Source organism: Octopus bimaculoides, chromosome 9, assembly GCF_046866305.1.
Source record: "Octopus bimaculoides isolate indiv1 chromosome 9, ASM4686630v1, whole genome shotgun sequence".
In the NCBI taxonomy this organism is placed as follows: Eukaryota; Metazoa; Mollusca; class Cephalopoda; order Octopoda; family Octopodidae; genus Octopus; species Octopus bimaculoides.
Genome location: NC_142936.1, coordinates 34,852,099 through 34,875,211, shown reverse-complemented (window position 1 = coordinate 34,875,211; position 23,113 = coordinate 34,852,099). Strand labels below are relative to the sequence as shown.

The following is a 23,113-nucleotide window of genomic DNA, read 5'->3' as shown; positions in this document are numbered from 1 at the left end:
ATTCAGAGAATTGTTTGCCAGTTTGTAGAATGGGAATTCATGGTACTTATACATGTATATATATTTAACCTAACTTCTAGACTTATTTAATTGGCACTATCCAAACAATAGTAATCAATTTAATGTCTAAAGAAAATTGTGAGTAGCTGTCCAATATGGTGATGGATCTGGCCATGAATGACAACGGAGGGATTCCATATGTTTCTTTTAGGAATAACTTCTTTCCCACTGAATGATGTCATTTGGAAGAGGCAGTTGTATTGTCTGATATTCTTCCTGAATTCTTTTGCAAGATGGTCATCACTGTTGTATAAACGGATAAGTTCATTTGGTAGAGATTGTAAATTGTCAATACAAACTTTTCCCTTCATGCAGCAGAAATTTGCAGTTTCATCACAGAACAAGAATGCATGATAGTAAGAGCATATTTTATTTATCACAGATACATCAGCAGAAAAAGTGGATCCATTTCTTTCCATTGCTCCTCTGTCCTTCTTTCTTTCCTCACACTGTAGTTTAAGAGTCATGCAGCCCTCATCTCAGACGTTTTTGCAAGTCTTCTGCTATTTGTTCTTTATCTCACATCCTGGAGATGTTCATCCTATCTTCCTCAGTCTCTCTTCACCTCCTTCTTGTTGCATGACTCTCTTATCCTGCTATCATCTCAGCTGTTTCCTGTTGTCCCCTTGCCCTTGCTTCTTTCCGACACCTTTTGGCATCATCTCTTGACCACGATGATCCCCATCTCTTTCCACGTGACATAATTGATAACTGAAGTTCTGATACTTGATGGTTGCAGTATTAAAGATGAAAATAAAATTTTTTCAGAGCTGTTCATTTCCATATTTGTGAACATTTAATAATAATAATAAAAAAAAAAACATGAAAGTCCAAAATATTGGTGGGACAAGAGTAAATTAGAAATGTGGTTGTTTGTTTCTTATTAACTTTTCATTTCTTTCCAAAATCATAATCTCCATTGATGAAAACAGGAATCCAAAGAATTTTCTTTTAAATAAGAAAAAGGGGCAAATGATTTAAGGGAAATTTTGCTGTTACTTCTAGCATGTTGACAAAGTACACTGAGGTCTTCTAAATATCGTCTGCAGTGTTTCTCAAAGGATGTGTGCCTCATTCCAGCCTTAGGTGGTTTTGTGGGACTTGAAAAAGGAGTGTATATGGGGGTAGGGTTTAAAAAATTTTAATTTTGGAAACAATTATTTTCCAGAGATTTGGCCGTTATTTCTAACATTTTCCTCATTTCACATACATTACAGAATATTAGTATGCCTGGCAAACTGTGATGTTTAAGCTGCATGCAGATCGGTCAAAATCATATTCTAAAAATTCAGCTTGTTGGAGCATTCTAAGAGGTACTAAAGTTGTCAGTTAAACACATTTGAAATCTAATGATTACTCTATGTATGAAAGCACGAATTTAACTTTATGAGCATTACAAAATATCTGTTTTAATGTTAAAATACCATAATAAAAAATATGAAAACCAGACCATGTTTTAATTTTATTCAACTGATATATTATTCTACATACATTCACACAAATTTGAAGCAAAATATATATATCTCATATAAAACAGACCTGTGTGTATGTGTATTTGCTTTTCACACGAAAACAGCTGTGCGAATTGCTTCCATACTTGGGATGCATGAATAATTTAACCTCAGATACATAATAAGATCTTCAGTTTTTTTTTTTTTTAATTAAAAATAGATAATATTGCTTTATATATATATGATTCACTTCCTTAAAAAGGTTTCTCAATGTCAACTTCCAGTATTGACACAGCAACAGCAAAATTTTGTTTTTATTTGCAAAGCCTCTCACTCTCTATTTTAATCTTTTCATTTCAAGTTTTAATTCGCTATTTGTAAACAACTACGATAAATTACTAAAAGAAATACTTACTAAGTTCACAAATTAAAATATTTGGTACAAATGAGCTTTTATTTATATGATTTTTTTCATTTCATGTTTATTTCTTTTATTGTTTGCAATGTTCTCTTCCCCCCCCCCTCTCTCTCTCTCTCTCTCACACACACACACACGTTTTTGTATGTACATCTGTATACATGTGTGTGTGTTTGTGAGAGAAAGCGGGAGAGAGTGATCTTTATCGTATGTATGTGTGCGTGTGTGTGAGACAGAGAGAGAGAAAGAGTGATGTATAAGTGGTACTCACTCTGTCTGTCTGTCTCTCTCTCTCTCACACATGCACACATACATACATACAAAAAAGATGTATGCATATTTATGTATGTACGTATACATGACAACACACCCCTTCTCTCTCTCACACACATGTCCATTTCATCTGATGTTTTATACTGTGTGTATATGTCTGTGTGTGTGCGTGGGGTATTCCACAATCGCCATTTATTTCCATCACTCTTGTGAAGATATTCACGTAACTCATTTTTTCATTTAATACCCATTTTAATTTTTGAAAATGTTTCCGAAAACAATGTTCTCACTCTCTACAAGAGGAGACAGGGTAGATGATCAGTATTCTACAGTGAAGCAAAGATGAGTACAGGTAGCTGGAGTCAATGTTGAATTCTGCAACTCTGTTAACTCTATTAAATATGCTTGCAAATATATAAACAAAGGTTTAGATGCTGCAACATACACTCGTATACAGAATGGCAGTTAGCAGATCCATAAAAATGACAAAGTTGCACAGTATGACAGAGGAAGATACATCAGTACCGATGAGGCATTTTGGTGCATATTCAATTTTCTCATCCATGAGAGGTACCCAGCTATCATTCATTTGAGTGTCCATCTAGAGAATGGCCACAGGGTTATCTTTACAAAACAAACAGCCTTGCAACAAGCATTTTCTCCAAAAGAAACTACCCTTCCTGCCTTTTTTAAGTTGTGTCAAGTAGATGAAGATGCAAGAAAACTCCCTTAACCACAATTACCCAAGTATTACACCTGGAGAAACAATACAGCTCCTTCTGCATGAAGTACGTGATTCTAAATCATTCCAAGATTCGAGGTGAGTAAATGGTCATGTGTGTGAAACTTATAGGGAAGAATGCTGTCAACAAGGCTTTTTAGAAAATGATTAGCATTGGGACCTTGCATTGACCGAAACATCAGTATCAGATTCTCCAAGGAAATTCCATAACTTTTTTGCAATTATACTGGAACATGTGTCAACTTGGCAGTCCCTTACTGCTTTGGATGAAACATCATGAGGACATGGCTGATGACATAAAGTATGCAGGCAAACTCAGATATCAGTATTCAGTTCTCTAAACAATTTTTAACCAAGCACTGATTAAAACTGAGGATCAAGTTTTGGCCATGGGAGGCAAAAATCTGCTAGAGTCTGGCTCTGGACTGCCAAAAACAAACTGTTAAAATTAGTGATTGAACTTCAAAAGACATAGCAAGAGAGACGAATTATGACAATCACAGACTTGGCTGCATTTGTGAATGAACATGAATCTAAACTTCTTCCAGAACAATGCTGTGCATATGATAAAATTATTTCATCAGTCAGAGAAAAAAGCAGTAGAATTTTCTTTCTTGATGCTCCTGGTGGCACAGGTAAAACACTTGTAACAACATTGCTTCTCTCCAAGGTAAGGCAACAAAAAAGAATTGCAGTTGATGTGGCATCATCTGGTATTGCTGCCCCACTTCTTCCAGGAGGACAAACAGCTCATTCTTCTTCTTAAATTACTGTTAAACCTGGTCACAAGTGACAGTCCAATTTGTAACATAAGCAAAGGTTCAACAGAAGCGTTGCGCCAATGCCACCTGATCGTTTGGGCTGAATGCACCATGTCACATAGACTTGATAAGACCTTACAAGACATAAGAGGCAACAATAAATGCATGGGAGGAGTTACATTAGTTTTATCAGGAGACTTTAGACAGACATTACCAGTCATTCCAAGATGAACAAAATCTGATGAAATAAAAGCATGCATTAACTCTTCACACCTAAGGAATAAAGTACAGAAATTCTCCTTCAATGCTAACATGCAAGCTTTAATACACGGGGACCAATGTGCAGAACAGTTTTCAACCTGACTCCTCCAATTAGGAAATGGGAAAGTACCATTTGATGGGAATGGTGATATGAATTTGGCTCATATTGCTATTATGGTAAATTCCCCAGCTGAATTGAAGAACAGGGTATTGCCAGACTTAAGTAATAATTATAATTCACATAAATGGTTGAGTGAAAGGGCGTTTCTTGCTCCAAAAATTGAGACAGTAGCAAGGATTAACCATGAATTAATGAATAAGATTCCAACAGTCATTAAGAAGTACAAATCAGTTGATTCAGTCCTTGATGAAAATCAAGCTGTCCATTACCCAACAGAGTTCCTTAATTCTCTTGAACCAGCTGAACTCCTCCACATAAACTTTTTCTGAAGGTAGGAGTCCTAATAATGCTTCTAAGAAATTTAGATCCTCCTAAATTATGCAATGGGACAAGGTTGATTGTGAAGACATTATCACCTAATGTGATAGAAGCTACCATCATCACTGGATGAGCCTTTGGGGAAGAGATTTTCATTCCAAGAATTCCAATCAAACCAACAGACATGCCATTTGAGTTCAAATGAACATAATTCCCAGTGCGGCTTTGCTTTGCAATGTCTATTAATAAAGCTCAAGGTCAGACTTTGAAATCTACAGGCTTGCTTTTCTTATGGTCAACTTTATGTTGGTTGCTCCAAGGTTGGTAGTTTGCAAGACTTATTTGTCTATGCTCCTAACCAGGAAACAAAGAATGTTGTTTACCCAGAAGCACTGATTACTTGCAGCGGAAACTGCAATTGCCTCGAGTAACACTAATAGTAATTGAAAACTATATTTTTCGTTTTTAACACACAAAGCGCGACGAGCCACGATCGTGACCGTCAGGCACAGGTCGACAGGCTACGATCGTGGCCCAGATAGATGCATTTAATTTATGGGCGTTTGTTGGGGTCTAATGTCACTCAAACGCTCCGATACACCCCAGAATGCAAGAGGACTAATAGTTCAACTAATGACTTTTCAGATGATGTAAAACTTGCCACCATTATATATTACGAAGATATTTAAACTATTTTTTGTTTTTTTATGTGTGCATGGTAGTCTCATTTTCATAAAATGTGCTCAGCAGTCTATGCTATGTAAGTGCAAATCCCAGCGCTTTATGGGTTAATTGAAAATTAAACCAAGTTGGTGTTACTTCCCCTGACAATACTCAATTAACATGTGCGAGAATGAATGAATTAACTATTTCGTTTAATTGTATGAATTCTCTTGAGTAGAACGCAAATTTGAAAACAATTTCTGAAAATTCAAAAAAACAGAAAGGTTATATGGGATGCTTAAACCACAATTCCGCTCTTAATTTTAAGTTTTATAGTTATTTCATGCCAAAGAGTCAACTAGACGCTTTATTGTCAGATATATTATTTTTGAGTTTACTAATTGTATGTCGCTGGTGTTATTTAAGCAAGAAATATCAAGGAGACCGAAAAAATATCAAATTCGACGCTTATAGACATGGAAGTACATTCCAATTTTTGTTAGATACTTGTTTTGCATCTTTTAAAAGATCAGCATAACCGGTGTTATGTAAACAACAAGAGAATTAAAACGATATGCAATAATAGACACATACTGAAGAATCCATACCTTCAAACCTCTTTGGGTGTAGTCTTTGTCGAGTCGTGTCAATAACAGTTTAACAAGATGCTCATGTGTAGACCTTTACATACAGAAGTCTCAATAACTTCTTTTAACAAATCAGTTGTTTCGTATCAGTTAAATAATAATATTATCAATTGCCTTAAGCATTTGAACTGATAATCCCAATCCCTGTTAATACATTAAAATGTATTTTATTGAGGTCTCATGCTTCTTTTGTTACATGATACAATGAATAAGGAAGATAGATATAAAGACAGATGGGATCCAGTACCATCCTTACACAGGAAGTATGATATAGTTAAGAAATAACTTTGCATTATTGTCTCCCATAGTTTGATGAAACAACACATCCTCTCGTCCTTCGAATGAACCATTGGCAAGACTGTCGGTATATCTTCTATACCGGCCTATGATTAAGAACAAATAAATAAAAGAACCTGTTATATCCTTCAGATCCCACCAAGTTTGTCTTTCTCTCTCTCTTTTGCCCGTTATTTTATTTACGTAGCGGTGGCTGAAAAAGCGTAGTTCACACCTTCTGAAATTTTAAAATTAAGAGAAATTTTTCAAATTTGGTTTATTGGTATAATTTTTTAACGCTGAATCTGATATTGTTATTCGCTTGTTCCAGAAAAAAATTAGCAAAATGTTAGAGATTTAAAGTTTGATTTAAAATCAGAAAATAGGATTTGCAAACTTTAACCCATAAAGCGCTTAGATTTGCACTTACATAGCATAGACTGCTGAGCACATTTTATGAAAATGAGACTACCATGCACACATAAAAACAAAAAATAGTTTGAGTGAGACATTAGACCCCAACAAACTCCCATAAATTAAATGCATCTATCTGGGCCACGATCGTGGCCGGTCAACCTGTGCCTGACGGTCACGATCGTGGCTCATCACGCTTTATGTGATAAAAGCTATTAACTTTTTAGGATCTTTTCTGCTTGGCTCATACTTTTCAATTCCTTTAATTTTCTTCCAATTGATTTCAAATTTGGTGTACTGATGTAGTTTTGTATGTTAATTATGGAAATGAGATTCATTTTTGCCATAAATTAATAGATATAGAGTTAAAAGCTTTTAAAGTTTGCAAATTTGGGTTATTGGTGGTTGTATCTGTAATAACAAGCCAAGGCATAATCTGCTTAAGCAATTCGAAAACTACAGATATATTGGTGACTGTTTCCATAGTAACAAACCAACATATAGTCTGCTTTCTAACCACATGCACTTTACCCTTTTGTTGTGCTGTCACTACCTCATGGAGGATTTTTTTCCATTTTATATTGTTTGCATGCCAACATTTTACACAACTTTATTCATTGAAACTTATTAAAACTTCCATCATTGTTATGTTTTGTCTCATATTGACATAGACAGTTATTATGAAGAAAATGCCAGTTTTCCAAATCTTGTTTTCTGATTGAGTAAAAATAATCAAACTTTAAACCTCTGTAACATTTTTTCTAAAGTAAATAACATCAGATTCAGCATGAAAAATTACATCAATATACCAAATTTGAAAAAATTCACTTAATTTTAAACTTTCAAAAAGTGTGAGCCAAACAGAAAAGACTTTAATAGTTTTCGTAAAATATTTCTGTAAGTATTAAAGACACATTGATATCTTTTATAAATCATTGCTGGGTGAATGTATCTTAAGTTTGCTTTCTTCCTATATAGGTGGGTGGGGTACAATGAGTAAGATTTACTGCATTTTTGACTTTGACGAAAAATATATTTTTCACAAATGCTCACTACCTTACAAAAACTATATCAACTAAACAAATGACCTTCTCTTAGTGCATCAAAAGCACTATAACATATTCAGAACATTATTTCGGAAAATTATCACTGTTCTCTTTGAGCGTATGAAACACAAATTTGGCTGGAGCAAAATGAATAAGACAAAATAAGGCAAATTTGCCTCTTCAATTCTCCAGAATTACATTTAAAAAAAGGTTCATACCCACCAATATCCATCCTTAGATATCAGAAATGTCATAAAAATTTTAAATATCCTGGTCAGATGAAAGAGGATCATGGATAAATGGCACATGATATGAAACTAACCAAACTCGACTAAATCCCAAAAATTTGACTTAAAATATTCTCTATAGCTTCCTCACAATCTGCTGGAGTGCCTCTCTTCACAATATACTTACACACCATGCAGTTAAAGAGAAGAAATGATTGAAATTAGTCATTACTCACTTTGCCTCAGTTTAATCATCACTTATTGAAATTTGAAAATTATCAAATTAGACATTAGTGTGGGAAAAGATTGATTTGGAACCCAACAGAGAAAAGAATATTGATGGATGAGCACCAAAAATTATAATTTTATTAGCAACCTTAATTACAATTGGGTCAAAGTTGAGGAAAAATTTCTTGAAAAAAAAGTACCTGTCTCCTGTCTATATTTGGAACTGTTTCAACTTCAACAACAATAAGTATCCTGATCAATTTTTACTCCCAACAATGATGTGACAGTACAAAATGATGATGCAATACTTGCAATGTAATGGTTACAAATAAATAAAGAGAAAATAATACAAAATCAAGAATTACTCATTTTGCCCCGCCCCATTACCGATTTAGTATTGTATTATAATAAATTAATAAATAAAAAGTTAGTAGCTTTTAAATTTCGCAAATTTTTAGAAATTTTAGCCAATTAGAAGCAACCATTATACACATCAAGCAAAGCTGTGGTTTGTCCTGTTATCATTGTAATAAAGACCTTGTACTTTCAACACTGCAACCATCGCCACAAGTTTTGGTGAACGATATCATTTTGTGCATGTTATTTCTATCTGCCATTTAGTGCCATTTAGTGACATGCAGGAAATGCTTGACTTCCAATTCCTTTTCCCCGAGACTTAACTTTCTCAACATCTGTACTCCACTGTCAGGCTGCATTCTCTAATCAAACTTCACTTCAAAAAGTAGTGCATGCACATACATAGATACAATTCTTCCAGATTTCAGTATGGGTTTCCAATTACTCTGGCTTAAATTCTCCTGCCGTCACTTTCTCAAATACATCTGCTCCCTCTACTGCTCTCCAAACTCCACAAAACTCCAGCATCTCTTGCCTCATTGAGAGCATATATCTTATTTCACTTGACCCATAAGTCAGCACACTTGATGGCTTCAATGCTCATAACTCCTTGTGGCATTTATGCCCATCCCATACTGATGCTGCCTGTGCAGTACCCAAACCTTTTGCTATTTTCAACTTTCTACATCAACATGTTTCAACCCCTGCTCACATTCCCAATTAGTACACAGACACCCTAATACTTGTCCTCTTTCTCACTGTAAAACTCTAACAAACCATAACTGCCTGCAGATTATCAGACCACTACCTCATCACAATAACCCAATACTATCAAATGCAAAAACTTTACTGATGTTTAGAACATTGCTTTCACTTAATTTGTATAAGTTGAAAGCCCAAAGGTGGTCAATAAAAGAGAGTGAGCCACTAATGGATCTTGCTCTATGTAAGTCATACTGGTGGTCATTAAGGAAGAGGAGAGTTTTAATGTTTTGGAGAACATAACTGTTACTGGTTGATTCTGTTACCTTTGAGATATTAGAAGAAAGTGTAATGATAATTAGCAGGGTCAGTGAGGTTCTCTTTCTTGAGAATAGGATACACTGTAGCATGTTTCCAAATATGAGAGTACATGTCTACAGTGAATGAGAGATTGAAGAGTTTGGTGAGTAGAGAAGCAAGTTTTGGGTTGTATTGTTTGAAGGTAACAAGGGGCATTGTCAAAGCTGGTAGAATTTTTTTATTTGAAGTAACCAGAAATAATTTTGCATTTGGTGCATGCATGCAATGTAAAGAGGTTGATAGAGTGGAAAAAAATTGCCAAATGTCTTTTCTGTAGATGTCAATGTGTAACAATTTTAAAAAAGCATAGGAAAAAAAATCAATCTGTCTCAGAGGACCTATAAATATCATGGGGTTCCTTACTCCGTATCTAGAAAATAAAAGGAAAAGGATATGCTTGAACCACCTTCATCATTTTACATTCACTTTCCATGTTGGCAGGGGTAGGATGGTTCAACAGGTCAAACAACCATGCTTTGCTTCAATGTGTTTATTTCTGTGGTTTCTGTGTTTATTTCTGTGCCCTTCTTAAAAGCAGCTACATAACAGAGAATACTGAGTGCATTTTTTCAAAGACTTACCTGATGATTCATGCTCTGTGAACACTGAAAAGGCTCTAAGATGTGACAAGGACAGCTACAATAGAGACTATGAAACAGTGGCCAGCTGGAAGGGATGCAGCTGATGTTCTGAGTGCATCTGCATGCCAGAACTTGTCCAACAATTGCAGGACAAGGTGATGGAAGATCTGAGCAAGAGAATCCATGCTTTGGTGAGAAAGATGGTTGTTGGAGTCACCACTATAAAGATGGCCCTAAATGAAGACCTTCACTATAATTCATACATGAGGCACAAAGGACAAATTCTGCCAGCCAAGATCAAAGTAAAACCATTTGACAAAGGTAAAGAAGCTCCTGAACAATCTGAGACTTTCTTTTGAGCCAGGGATAATATGATTTATCTCAAGTTAAAAGAACTTCTGTCAGGACCAGTTGCACAACACCTAGAACAACAGGTGTCTTGCCTGAAACCTATTTGATGTCTCACATACCATGAAAACCAAGTTACCCCAAAGTATGATGGTCTTTAGATGTGTCTCTTGAGTGTGACATCATACTATCCGACACCTTTGAACTGGGCCTTGGGCTCCATTCAGACAGCTCTTTGAAGCTGCTAGAGATTGTGGTCAAACTCTGGCTGGAGAAGATTGCTGCTGGAAGGCCATATGTAGGATTCAGTTTCTTGCCATATCTCCAGAAAGAGTCAGAAGTGGTTATTGGAGAATTTGTACAACTTCACCAGCCCCAATTTCTGGCTTCCTAATTCCTCTGGTTGTAATCTCATGGATTACTGTGTGCAGGCCATGGTCAAGAAAGGCACCAACTACTCAGCCTGCAACACCAAAGCCAAGCCGGTAGCCAAGATCAAGGAGGTGTTTAAAGATTTTCCCAGAGATACAGTGAGGAATGCATGCACCTGATTTCAGAGCCATCTTGAAGCCATGGTAGAAGCTGAGTATGGCTACTTTGAGTAAACTGTTATCTCCCAACCATAACCTAGTTGATAGTTTTTGATTTTTTAACAATACTTTTATTTTTGGATAAGATATTATGTTTTCTTTTCTTTTTATGTAGACTGTCAAATTTTGCCCAAACAACTTGTAAATACAGTAGATACATAAACTTCTTGATTTTTGTTGATCAAATTAATTTTTTTCTCATTAGGAAAGTAACAATATTGATATCTCTGAATATTGATAGTCCCATGTGGGGTATGTCTACTGTGTGTTGATAAAATCACTAGATTATCCAATAAGAAACTATCAATATTCATAAAATTAGATATAACAGTGAAAAAAATGAAAAAATTAATCAACACACTTGCAACACTATATTTATAATGATTTAAATTTTGACATGAATGCAGTTACTCTTCTGTACGAATACTTAAATTAAAAGTTGAAGGACTTCTTAAAGAGAATAATTTACCACATTTATCAGTGATTTGGTTCTCCCCTGTATGAATGTGTTTGTGAGCAGTTAAAGTATTTGTCTAAGAGAATGATTCACAACAGATATCACAAAGATATGGCTTCTCTTGTGCATAAATGTGTCAGTTTAGTTAAGCTGCATCTTACAGAAAATGATTTATACCAAATATGGCTTTTCTCCTGTATGAATGTATTTGTGTACAGTCGAGATATTTCCATCAGAGAATGATTTATCACAGTGGTATGGTTTTTATCCTGTATGAACTTGCTAGTGTTCAATTAAATCACAACTTCCAGAGAATGTATTACCAAAGATATCATAAGGGTAAGGCTTCACTCCTGTATGAATGCATTTATGTTTAATTAATTCACTTCTTTGAGTGAACAATTTATCACTGATATGAGAGTGGTATGGCTTTTTCTACATTTGAATGTATTTATGTTTAGTTAATTCACTATTTTGAGAGAATGGTTTACCACAGATATCACAATGATATGGTTACTCTCCTGTATGTATACATCTGTGAGTATACATACACTTTGGGAAAATGATTTACCACAGATATTACAGTTATATGGCTTCTCTCCTGTATAAATGTATCTGTTTACTTAGTTCAACTCAGAGAATGATTTACCACAAGTACCACAATGATATGGTTACTCCTCTGTATGAATATATTTATAAGTAGTTAAGATACCATTTTGAGAAAATGATTAACCAATAGACATCACAGTAATATGGTTTCTTTCCCATATAAATACATTTCTGAGAAAGAAGATTGCTACTTTCAGAGAATGATGTATCACAGTGCTATGACTTCTTTCCTGTATGGGTACAGTTGTGTATAGAAGTGGCTAAAAAGTTAATAGGCTGACCAAAATATTCTCATAAAATGTGATCAAATGAGGTTTATTTTTCAACATAGTCCCCACTTGCAGTCCACACACTTCATCCATTGGTGTTGCAGTGCTTGGATCCCATTAGTGAAGAAACTTTCATCCTGTTGGGCAAAAATATCATCAACAACAGAGGTGACTTCATCATCACTGTGATACTGGTTCCCAGCCAAGTGTTTTTCCTGATTTGGTCCCATCTGAAAGACAGATGGAGTCAAATCAGGAGAATAGGAATGGTGATGAACTAGTCCAAAGGCACAGTCATGCATAGCAGCCATTGAAACCAAAGACATGTGCTGGAGTCAAAAGGAAGACCCCTATCGTTAGTTTTCCTGGACATTTTGTAACTGCTTCAGCAAGTTGGCATACAATTCTCCATTAATGATGTGGCCCTTTTGAAGAATAGTTAATAAACACAATGCCTTTTGCATACCAAATAACTGAGGCCATCACCTTCCCTACAGATGAAATGACCTTGGTTTTCTTTCAAGCAGGTGAGGAGGGAGGTTTCCACTGCATGGATTGTGTCTTTTCTCTTTATCTCTGGCACAAAGTGATGAACTTAACACTCATCATGGGATTGGAAACATTCAAAGAGACCAGTTAGATCTACCTCAATGTCAGATTATCCTGTCATCTGATCAGCTTGGTGTCAGAAGACGTGGCACTCATCAAGCATAAACCTTCATCATACCAAGTTCATTGTGCAAAATATTCTCAACTCTCCTATGAGATATGCTAATAATATTGGCTATTTGATTTATAGTCAATTGCCTGTCATCCATCAACATGTGGTGAACACAATCAATGTTTTCCTCTGTGGTGGCAGTTGTAGGACGTCCAGACATTGGGTCATCTTCAAGAGTCTCCCTTCCCCTTCTAAATTAAGCTGCCAACTAAAGCTGGAGCATCATCCTGTAATGTCGCCATTATGTCAGCATGAACATCCTTGGTGGATAAAGCCATTTTCTGAAGGTACTTGACAACTCCATGATGCCAAATTTTGTCTATTTTCAAGAGAAGTTGCTACTAGCTACTTTTGAAGTCTTCTTTGAACAGTCAGATCTCAGTTTACCAGAAAGGAAACAATGCAGTTATGAATATGTAGAGTTGAAATGAATGCCTGCAAGCTTTCTAACATCACTCCCTCATAATCAGCCTATGAACTTTTCAACCCACCCTCATACTTATTGGTTGAGCTGATATATTTAAAAAAAATTTTAATTAAGAGAACCAAAATTAGTTTTGTAACATGGCCATGAGGGTCAATGTTTTAATGTGCTTAAAAATTTTTTAAAAGATGCAGAAAAACATTATTATTTACATACATCATTTATAAATTAATTCAGTTCTTTGATCTTTCAGGGCAAATATATTTATTACATTCTCATAGAAATTTTCTGTTTCAATCAGTTGTTGGAATAAATCTTTTTCAATTGACATAAGGGCCAACACTGAAAGTCTCTTCTCTCTTGATGTATTTCTTTTGTAAGTTTTAATTCTCTTCAATGCAGAAAAGGACCGCTCTCCAGAGGCAGTTGTAGATGGAATTGTTAAAATAGGGTTGCAAAAATTGAAGAGTTCTGGCAAAGCTTCAATCAGATCACTAATGCATTAAATTACTCACACTTTGCTTTTTAAAATCTTGTATAGAATACATAACATTTAGTTCACTCTGTAACCGTATGTGTGTATGTGTGTGTGCATATGTGTGAACTGAGAGTCAATTTCAATAAAAAAGATAATCATAATAAATCAATGAAGCAATGAAAGATCCTTGCCAAAAAGGACAAATTCCAACTTACATGGGACAGATAATCCAAAAAGTCCACAAATGTAACAATGAATGTTAAATATCAAAGAGAAAATAAATAGTTTTGTTCTGTTTGGTAAAAATTTGGTCCTAGTAGTCTGAATGACAGAACCAATCTGATGGACAAAGAATTTTGAAAGGGCTTTTATTAGTGCCGTTTGACTGAAGTCAAATGGTCAAATCCATTCGACAATGTGATCAGACACCAATTATGAAGAATTGACAGAAAGTAGAGAGAGGTATCGACAGCTAGAGAGGAGACCAAAGACCAAAGACTTTCATGCATTTTTAACATTGTATGACTTCACAGCTATTTTTAACAGGATGGGAAATGAGGTCAGGTAGAGCTGTCTTCAATAATCCAAGTGATGCTACATTCATATTGTACCTGTCAGTCTTCTTTGAAATGAATTAACTAGTTAGTTTTGTCTTCAATGATTTTGACATAATTACAAATAATTACATGCTTAAATTTATTTTTGATTTAAATAAAAAATAAATGGCCATGCAATGCATGACTTACATAACTAGAGCACATACCACTGGTGTTCAGTTAATTTACTACTTCCAGCAAATGATTTACCACATATATCACAGTGATATAGCTTCTCTCCTGTATGAATGAATTTGTGAATATTAAAGTTATTTTCATAAGAAAATGATTTACCACAAATATCTCAGTGATCTCATTTCATTACAAAGAATGAATCATCAAAGGTATCACAGTGATATGGTTTTTCTCCAGTATGAATCTAGTTGTGAGTAATTAAAGTACTTCCAGCAGAAAATGAGTCACCACAAAACATCACAATGATATGGATTTTCTATGAAAACGTTTATGTTTACTTAAGCTATTTCCCTAAGAGAATGGCTTACTACATATATCACAGTGATATGGACTTTCTCCTATACAAATATATTTGTGAATACATAAGCTACTTCTTGCAGTGAATAGTTTACCACACGTCACAGAGATAAGGTTTCTCTCCAGTATAAATATGTTTGTATTAAGCTATTCTTATGAGAAAATGATTTATCACAGATATCACAATGATATGGGTTCTCTCCTGTTTGAATGCATTTATGAACAAGTAAATCATCATTTCAAGAGTATGATCTATCACAGATATCACATTGCTATGGCTTCTCTCCTGCTTCACTATGTTTGTGCTTAGTTAATTCATCATTTTCAGAAAATGATTTTCTTCAGATATCAGAGTGATAAAGTTTTTCTCCTGTATGCATTTGTGCCTAATTAAGTGATTTCCCACAGAGAATGATTTGCTACAAATTGTTTCTGCCTTGTATAAATGCATTTGTGTGTAGTTAAGTTACATTTTACTGAGAAAGGTTTTTTATAGATATCACAGTGATAAGATGATTTTCTCATTCTCCCTTGGCATTGCTTCAGAAAAAAAATATCCTTCAAGTTTCTCACATAATTCTTTTATCTTCTTTCACCACAATACATAGATATTTTTCTTCTTTTTATTTTTATATACTACTATATTGATGGAAATATTTCTACTACTATATTCCCATCTGTTTTCATTGTTGATCCAACTGTGATCCTTGTTGATTTCTGGAGAAGATTTAAAACAGTACCAAAGTCTATTTAGCAAAGACCCAAGTCTTTTTATGTAAGGATACTGACAACTTAGAGATCTTTTCAGGGTGATAGTCCTGCTCAATATGTTGAAAAGGTGTTGGTAGAAACTCCATATGGTGTACCTAGTGCAAGCTATGGACACATAAGAGATGCAGTAGTATCACAGGAAAGTTAACAGAGAAAGTAGTCTTTGTGTGTGGCAGATGTGCAGGTACATTAAACACCAAGAATGTGCAGAAAATGAACTTCCTCAAATGTCTCAAATGTCCAGGGAGATCTTAGAATTAGTAGATAGTTTCTGTTACCTAGGAAACCAAGTTAGAAGTGGAGGAGGAAGCTCTGAAAGCATAATTGCAAGAATAAGAACAGGCCGGGCTAAGTTCAGAGAGTTAGTTTCATCTGAAATATAGAAACAATATAAGATGCAGAATATATTTAGAAAGCAGAGATTTGACAATGGAAATTTTACATTTTATCTATAAACTGTAGATCTGAACATTTCTGAATGACTGAACTTTACTTTTCATTTTGATTTTAAAATTACATCATACACATGTAAGTGAAGTCTACATATTTACTAACCACAGCCTCACCTTCACATTGTGTAGGGTTATATATGTTAAACTACAGAATAGTGAAAGATAACAATCTTTTCTCTCTTGAAACATCATTTTTCATTGTTTTGCTCCAACCTGACATAGTAGACCTATGAACAAAGCTATTTCTACCAAAACCATCCTGTCATTCTCTCTGGAATTGTATAATCAGGATCCAATCACCTCAATTTTTACAAACTGAAACATGTAATTTGAGAGAAGTCTGATAACTATTACTAGCAGATTGAAGTGACTATGTAGAGGCTCTCTTGCTGATGTTTAGCCCCAGGTCAACCCTGACTGAGTTAAGGCTTGATGTAAAGTAGGTCGATTCCAAGGATACTACAAAATTATCAAGCAAAAAGAATAAAAAAATATGATGATTGAAAAGAATATAAAAAATTACGAAATATAATTGATATCGTTATGGCGAGAATCACGATGACCCCCACCTGTGAGAATGAACTAGGCAAACTTGTATAAGTAGCAGTGTGTATGACTGAGAGTGAGAGATGAGAAATCACAGTAAGTCAAAAGGTGCCATTCATGAGTTCATGGAGTTGCAGGGAAAAGTTGAGAAGTTGTTATAGTTCGTTGAGAGTTGTTTTGAATCGATTATATTAGTTGCCAGAGTATTTGGGAATACATCAAGTGGACACAGTTGGTGTCTACCCCACCTAGTGGATATGAGTATAACCCTGTCAGAAGTCCATGTTATAAAAGTGGTAACAAGGATATTTATGTTATAAAAGTGGCATTGAGTGATTCAAAGTTTATGTTGGTCATAAACAATTTTTTATGATACAAAATATTCATTAATTATAGAAGACCTATTAGCTGACATATTACATTTGCAAAAGCAACAGCAATAGCAGCAACAGGAGTTGCACCAACAAATACAATACAGTCAGTTGCTGGAACTAATGTTGAAGTCAGGAAACACCGCAAGTTCATTTTCGACAGATGGCGTAGCAAATGCTATAACTGAATTTAGTTGTAACCCAGAAGAGGGTATAACTTTTTTTGATGCACTTCAAAAGATATGAAGAAATCTTCAAGGAAAAATGCAAGTGTTGGACAGATGATGAAAATGTGAGACTACTGTTACAGAAACTAGGTCCTTCAGAATATGAAAATACTGCAATTTTATCTTGCCTAAAAAAAACAAAAAAAAACAAGGGGAATTTTTGTTTTGAGGAAACAATTGAATTGTCATCCAAAATGTTCAGCAATGAGAGTTCCTTGTTTAACACTTGCTGGGAGTGTTCGAACTTAGTAAAAGAAGAGGACAAAGGTTTTGTTAGTTATGCTGGAATCGTAAATAAAATATGCAAAAAATTTAAACTGAAGAAATTATCTCCGGACATATTTAAATGCCTCATCTTTTGTGCAAGGTGTGACAGCAAACAAAGATACAAAAATATGTGCACGGATTCTTACAAAACTAGAACAGGAGGACTAGAATTTAACCCTGCTGGCAGTAGTAAAGGGATGCCAAAGAATTATCAACTTGTGACAGGACGTAAAGAAAATTGAAGGAAAAAATTTCTCTCAAATACAGACATGTCGACTGAAAATAAATAAGGAAAAAAGAATGTTACGACCTAATCCATGCTATGGGTGTGGAGGTCTGCATTTTAAGAAAGACTGTCCATTTAGAACTCAGAAATGTTTTAGTTGTCAAAAAAAAAAAAAAAAGCTCCCATTGCATAGCGAAGCAAAAAAGATCGGAATAAAAAATTCTTCTAAAAAAGTCTGCTCAACAGAAAGTCTTGATAACACCCAAAAAAGAAAGTATGAGTATGTAAAAATAAACGATGTGAACATGGAACTACAACTAGACACAGGTAGTGACATTACAATTATTGATACCAGCACATGGAAAAAAATTGGGAAACCTACATTAAAGAAAACATGGAAATGTGCACAAGGCATCACAGGTGAAAGAATAAACTTAGGTAAAATGGTAGGTGACATTACAGTTCATGGTAAAACCTGTAAAGCAAAAGTGTTGGTGTTAAAAAATGCAGCAAATCTGTTCAGTACTGACTGGATGGAGTTGTTTGATTTATGGGACCTCCTCGTAAATCTGTTCTGTAAAAATATAAATGATTCTTCCTCCAGCAAGAATAAAGCATCAGATGAATTGAAGAAAAAATTAAAAAATGCTTTTCCTGAAATGTTGTTGGATAAATTAGGTTTGCCTACTAAGACTGAGGCATGTTTCCAAATTAAGGAAAATGCAATACCAGTTTTCAAACCAAAAACCTTTTGCTCCGATAAAACATGTCAATGAAGAATTAGATAGATTAGGGAAAATTGGAGTCATCTAAAAAGTAGAATATGCAAAATGGGCAGCTCCAATGGTGCATATTAAAAAAAGAATAACAAAATCAGGGTGTGTGCTGATTTTTCTATTGGCTTGAATAAATGTCTGAAAATGTGTCACTATCTGCTACCCACTCCAGAGGATATTTTTGAGAAGTTAAGTGGGGACAAGATATTTTCAAAACTGGATCTCTCCGATGCGTACCTACAAATTAGAGTAGACAAGGAATGTTCAAAATACCTAACAGTGAATAAGCATAAAGGACTATATAAATATGACAGATTACCATTTGGTCTAAAGGTCGCACCTGCAATTTTTCAATAGGTTATGGATGCAATGTTAGCGAACAGTGAATTCGCAATTTCATACCTGGATGATTTATTAATTAAAAATGACTTTCGTGATCAGCATGTTGGGCATGTAAAAATAAGGGGTTGAAAAAATAAGGGATTATGGTTTCACACTGAGTGAGGAAAAATGTCAATTTTTCTTACCTAAAATTAAATATTTAGGACAAATTAATTAACAGGAATGGATGACAACCGAACCCGTCAAGGGCAGACCCAATTAAAAATATGCCTCCTGTGACTAATATAACGACCTTACAAGTTTTTGTAGGGCTAATGAATTATTATCAAAATTATATACCAAATATGCATGAATTGAGAGCTCCACTAAATAATTTGCTAAAAAAAAGATGTGAAGTGGAATTGGTCAAATAATTGTGAAAAGGTGTTTGATGATATAAAAAAAATATTAATATTGGATTTGTCGCTAGCTCATTTCGATCCTGCAGTGGAGATTGTTGTAGCTTCTGAATACGGCATAGAAGCAGTAATACTACACAAGCATAAAGACAGTAATATGAAGGCGGTAGTTCATGCCTTATGTACTCTGATAGTGGCAGAGAAAAACTAAAGTCAAATACAGAAAGAAACTCTAGCGATCATTTTTGCCTAACTCTTATTTCACAGATTTTTGCACAGAAGTTTTTGGCTACAAACTGATCATTGACCATTATCAATTTTTGTGTCACAAATAGGTTACAATATTGGGATATGATTTTTCTGAATTATGATGGGATATATACCATCCAAGAGATTAGGTCACGTGGCTTGTTTATCAAGGCTAATTCAAAAAACTGCGGAACTATTCAAAGATACTGTGATTGCTGTATTGCGAGCAGAAAATGAAATAAAAACATTTTGTGTAGCACCATTCAGGAGTTGTCAGTAACTGTTCAAGATATAAAATTAAAATCAGAGAATGACAAATTCATTGCAAAGATGAAAGAAACATTGAAGATAAAAGAAAATAAAAATATACATAACACAAATGTGAACCATTTTTCTATGTGTGATAATGTGTTGATGTACACATAAAGAGTTGTAGTGTCAGCTGCACTACAAAAGCATGTACTAAGTGAATTTCATATGGGACACCCAGGGATTTCAAGAATGAAATCAGTAATGAGAAGTTACATGTATTAACCTACTATGGACTGTGATATTGAACAATTGGTGAAATCCTGCAGAGGATGTGCTCTTGCAGCAAAGTCACCACTGGTGAAATTCCAATTGTGGCCTAAGACAGACAGTCCGTGGTCCAGGCTACATATCAATTTTGCTGGGCTAGTAAATGGTGCATATCATCCGATCATAGTAGACAGCTATACCAAGTGGCTGAAGATATGTAAATGCAGTCAACCAGCCTTGAAAGTAAAAATAAGATTCCTTCATGAACTTTTTGCATGATATGGTGTCTCAGACACCATGGTGTCAGATAACAGAACACAGTTTTTGGGGTACGAATTTAAAAATTTCTGTGAGAGATATGTTATCAAATGATATTTGAACCATTTGAAGACTAGACATACCAAAGACAGAGAAGAAATACCAATGGAAGTTTGTTATGACTTGTTCGATGTTCCAATGCCAAAAGAAGTTGAACCTAGGTGGATCAGCAGTAGCAGACAAAAACAAACAGAATAACTAGAAATAGTCCCTAAGCGAAAGAAGTATTAAAACTTCTGAGGAAATTAAAATCTCAAAAAAGAGACGTGATGATGAAACATAAGGAATAGAATCAAATAAACAAGTTGCACTTTCTACAGAAGTCAAATCTCAAAAGGGGAGATTTTATGGTGAGAATCATGACACCCCTGTGAGAATGGACTAGCCAAACTTGTATAAGTAGCCATGTGTTTGATTGAGAGTGAGAGATGAGAAATCACAGGAAGCCGAAAGGTGTCATTCATGAGTTCATGGAGTTTCAGGGAAAAGTTGAGAAGTTGTTATAGTTCGTTGAAAGTTGTTTTGGATTGTTTACATTTGTTGGCAGAGTACTTGGGAATACATCAAGTGGAGACAGTTGGTGTCTACCCCACTTCATGGATATGTGTGTAACCCTGTCATAAAAGTGGCATACAGCACCAAGATATAAAAGTAGCGACAAGGATATTTATGTTATAAAATCTACTTCACTAAACAATGAGACTTCAATTGGTCTTTATTCTTCTATACATTTGTCAATGTTATTTATATATACGATAAAAATCAACCATTGGAATTATAATGCTGTAGCGTTTAATTTCAGTTCACTTTATTTACAAGTAACCCCCCAAAACATCAAATTACTATAAAGTCATCATCATCATCATTTAACATCCACTTTCCATGGGTTGGACGATTTGACTGAGCAATTTGACTCAGCAATTAGTGCAAGGTCATCAGCATAGAGAATTCCTGTGTTATTGCCTGGAGGACTATGATAAATAGGAGGGGGCTGAGGACTGAACCTTGGTGGACCCCTACCTCTACCCGGAATTCTTCATTGTACTCGTTGTCAAACCTCACCTTACTGACAGCGTCTCTGTACATGGCTCGCACAGCTCTCACTGTCAAAGGCTTTCTCCATGTCAACGAAAGCCAGGTACAGAGGTTTATCTTTGGTTAGAAATTCTTCCTGAAGCTGTCTTACCAGAAATATAGCATCAGTGATGCTTTTCCTAGGCACGAACCCAAACTATCTCATCTAAACTAACTCTCTCCCTAATTAGTTGGGCTATGACCCTCTCCGTGACTTTCATTACCTGATCTAACAACTTGATACCTCTGTAATTATTTGTATCTAAAGCGTCACCTTTACCTTTGTAGCGGTTGACTATGGTGCTGCTACACCAGTCATTGGGTATGACTCCTTCGTGTATCACCTGGTTAACAATACGGGTGACTAGGCTATAGCCGACACTGCCAGATATTTTGAGCATCTATGTAGTGATTCCAGATAGGCCGGTGGCTTTCCCTGTCTTCATACTCTTAATTGCTTTATCTAGCATGGTACTATCAACTCGGATAGCTGGTCCCTCTGTTGGGTCGACATTCGGCAGACTCTCTTTCTCCCATTCATTCTCTTTATTGAGCAACCTTTCATAGTGGTGTCTCCAAACCTCTCTCATTGCAGCCTCATTTAGTGCAAGCATACCATCATCCATGCGAACACATTTCTCTCCTACGACATCACTATTCTCTCTCCTACACTGTCTTGCAACACGAAATACTTCAAGTCTTTGGTCCTCACAATGCAGAACATTGGCAAATCTTTTCTTATCTGCTTCCCCTCTGGCTAACAGTCATACAAAATGACACATTGTACAAGGTGATATCAAAAAGTTCCCAAACTAGTTCTGTAGTGTGCCAACAGAAGGCAGCACATGGTTGTGTGCACAGTCAGAGCTAGCAGTGACCTTCATGAGGCAATGTGCTGGGTTTTTATTATGCAAGTTGTGAAATTTGTGTTTTATGAGCATGTGTATATTGTAGTCTGCGATTTTGTTATGGACAGGAAGTTGGAACAAAGAGTCAACGTGAAATTTTGCAATAAACCTGGGAAGTCTGCTACAGAGACATTGAGTATGTTTCAGCAACCTTACAATGATGAAACAATGGGTTGTACACATCTTTTGAGTGGCATGGGCGCTTCAAAAGTGGAAGAACGTTTCTGGAAGATAATGAGCAATCTGGAAGACCTGCCATGAGTGTCACCCCCAGAAATATGGTATTGTGCATCAAGAATTCGTCCCCTTGGGCCAGACCATCAAGTGAAAGTTCTACTGCGACATTTCGAAACATTTGAGGGGGGACATCTGGCAAAAGTGACCAGATCTGTTGAGCACGAAGAATTGGATTCTTCATGACAAAAATGCACCCTGTCACTGAGCTCTCCTCACTCATTAGTTTCTCACCAAAAACAACACAGTATTGCTTCCACACCTTCCCTATTTGCCAGATTTAGCACCTGCAGACTTCTCTCTCTTTCCCAACAGGAAAATGCAGCTCAAAGGTCACTGTTTTAACACCGTTGTCAAGATCCAGAGTGAATTACAGAAGGTTCTCAATTCACTCATGGAAAACAACTTCCAGGCTGGATTCTAAAAGTTGGATGAATGCCTGGACTGGTGTATTGCTGTGCAAGGTGATTATTTTAAAGGAGTTGATGTTAAAACTTAGGTAAATAAGTTATTTTTCTGTTAAACTAGTGTAGGAATTTTTGATA

The 23,113-nt window shown here is 35.4% G+C and overlaps 1 protein-coding gene across 5 annotated transcripts in view; it reads right to left on the bottom strand.

Annotated features, from left to right (window-relative positions):
- LOC106868284 (uncharacterized) overlaps nucleotides 1-23,113 on the bottom strand; it is a 34,940-nt gene that overhangs the window by 5,311 nt on the left and 6,516 nt on the right. For 3 of the 5 annotated variants that reach the window (XR_016243110.1, XR_016243111.1, XM_014913472.3), the window contains exon 1: nucleotides 5,677-6,209. The exons of 1 other annotated variant lie outside the window; for it this stretch is intronic. The gene's annotated coding sequence lies outside the window, so the exon portion shown is untranslated. Of the gene's footprint in view, nucleotides 1-5,662; nucleotides 6,211-23,113 lie in introns of those variants that run through there. One more of the 5 variants, XM_014913473.3, reaches the window with a different exon arrangement.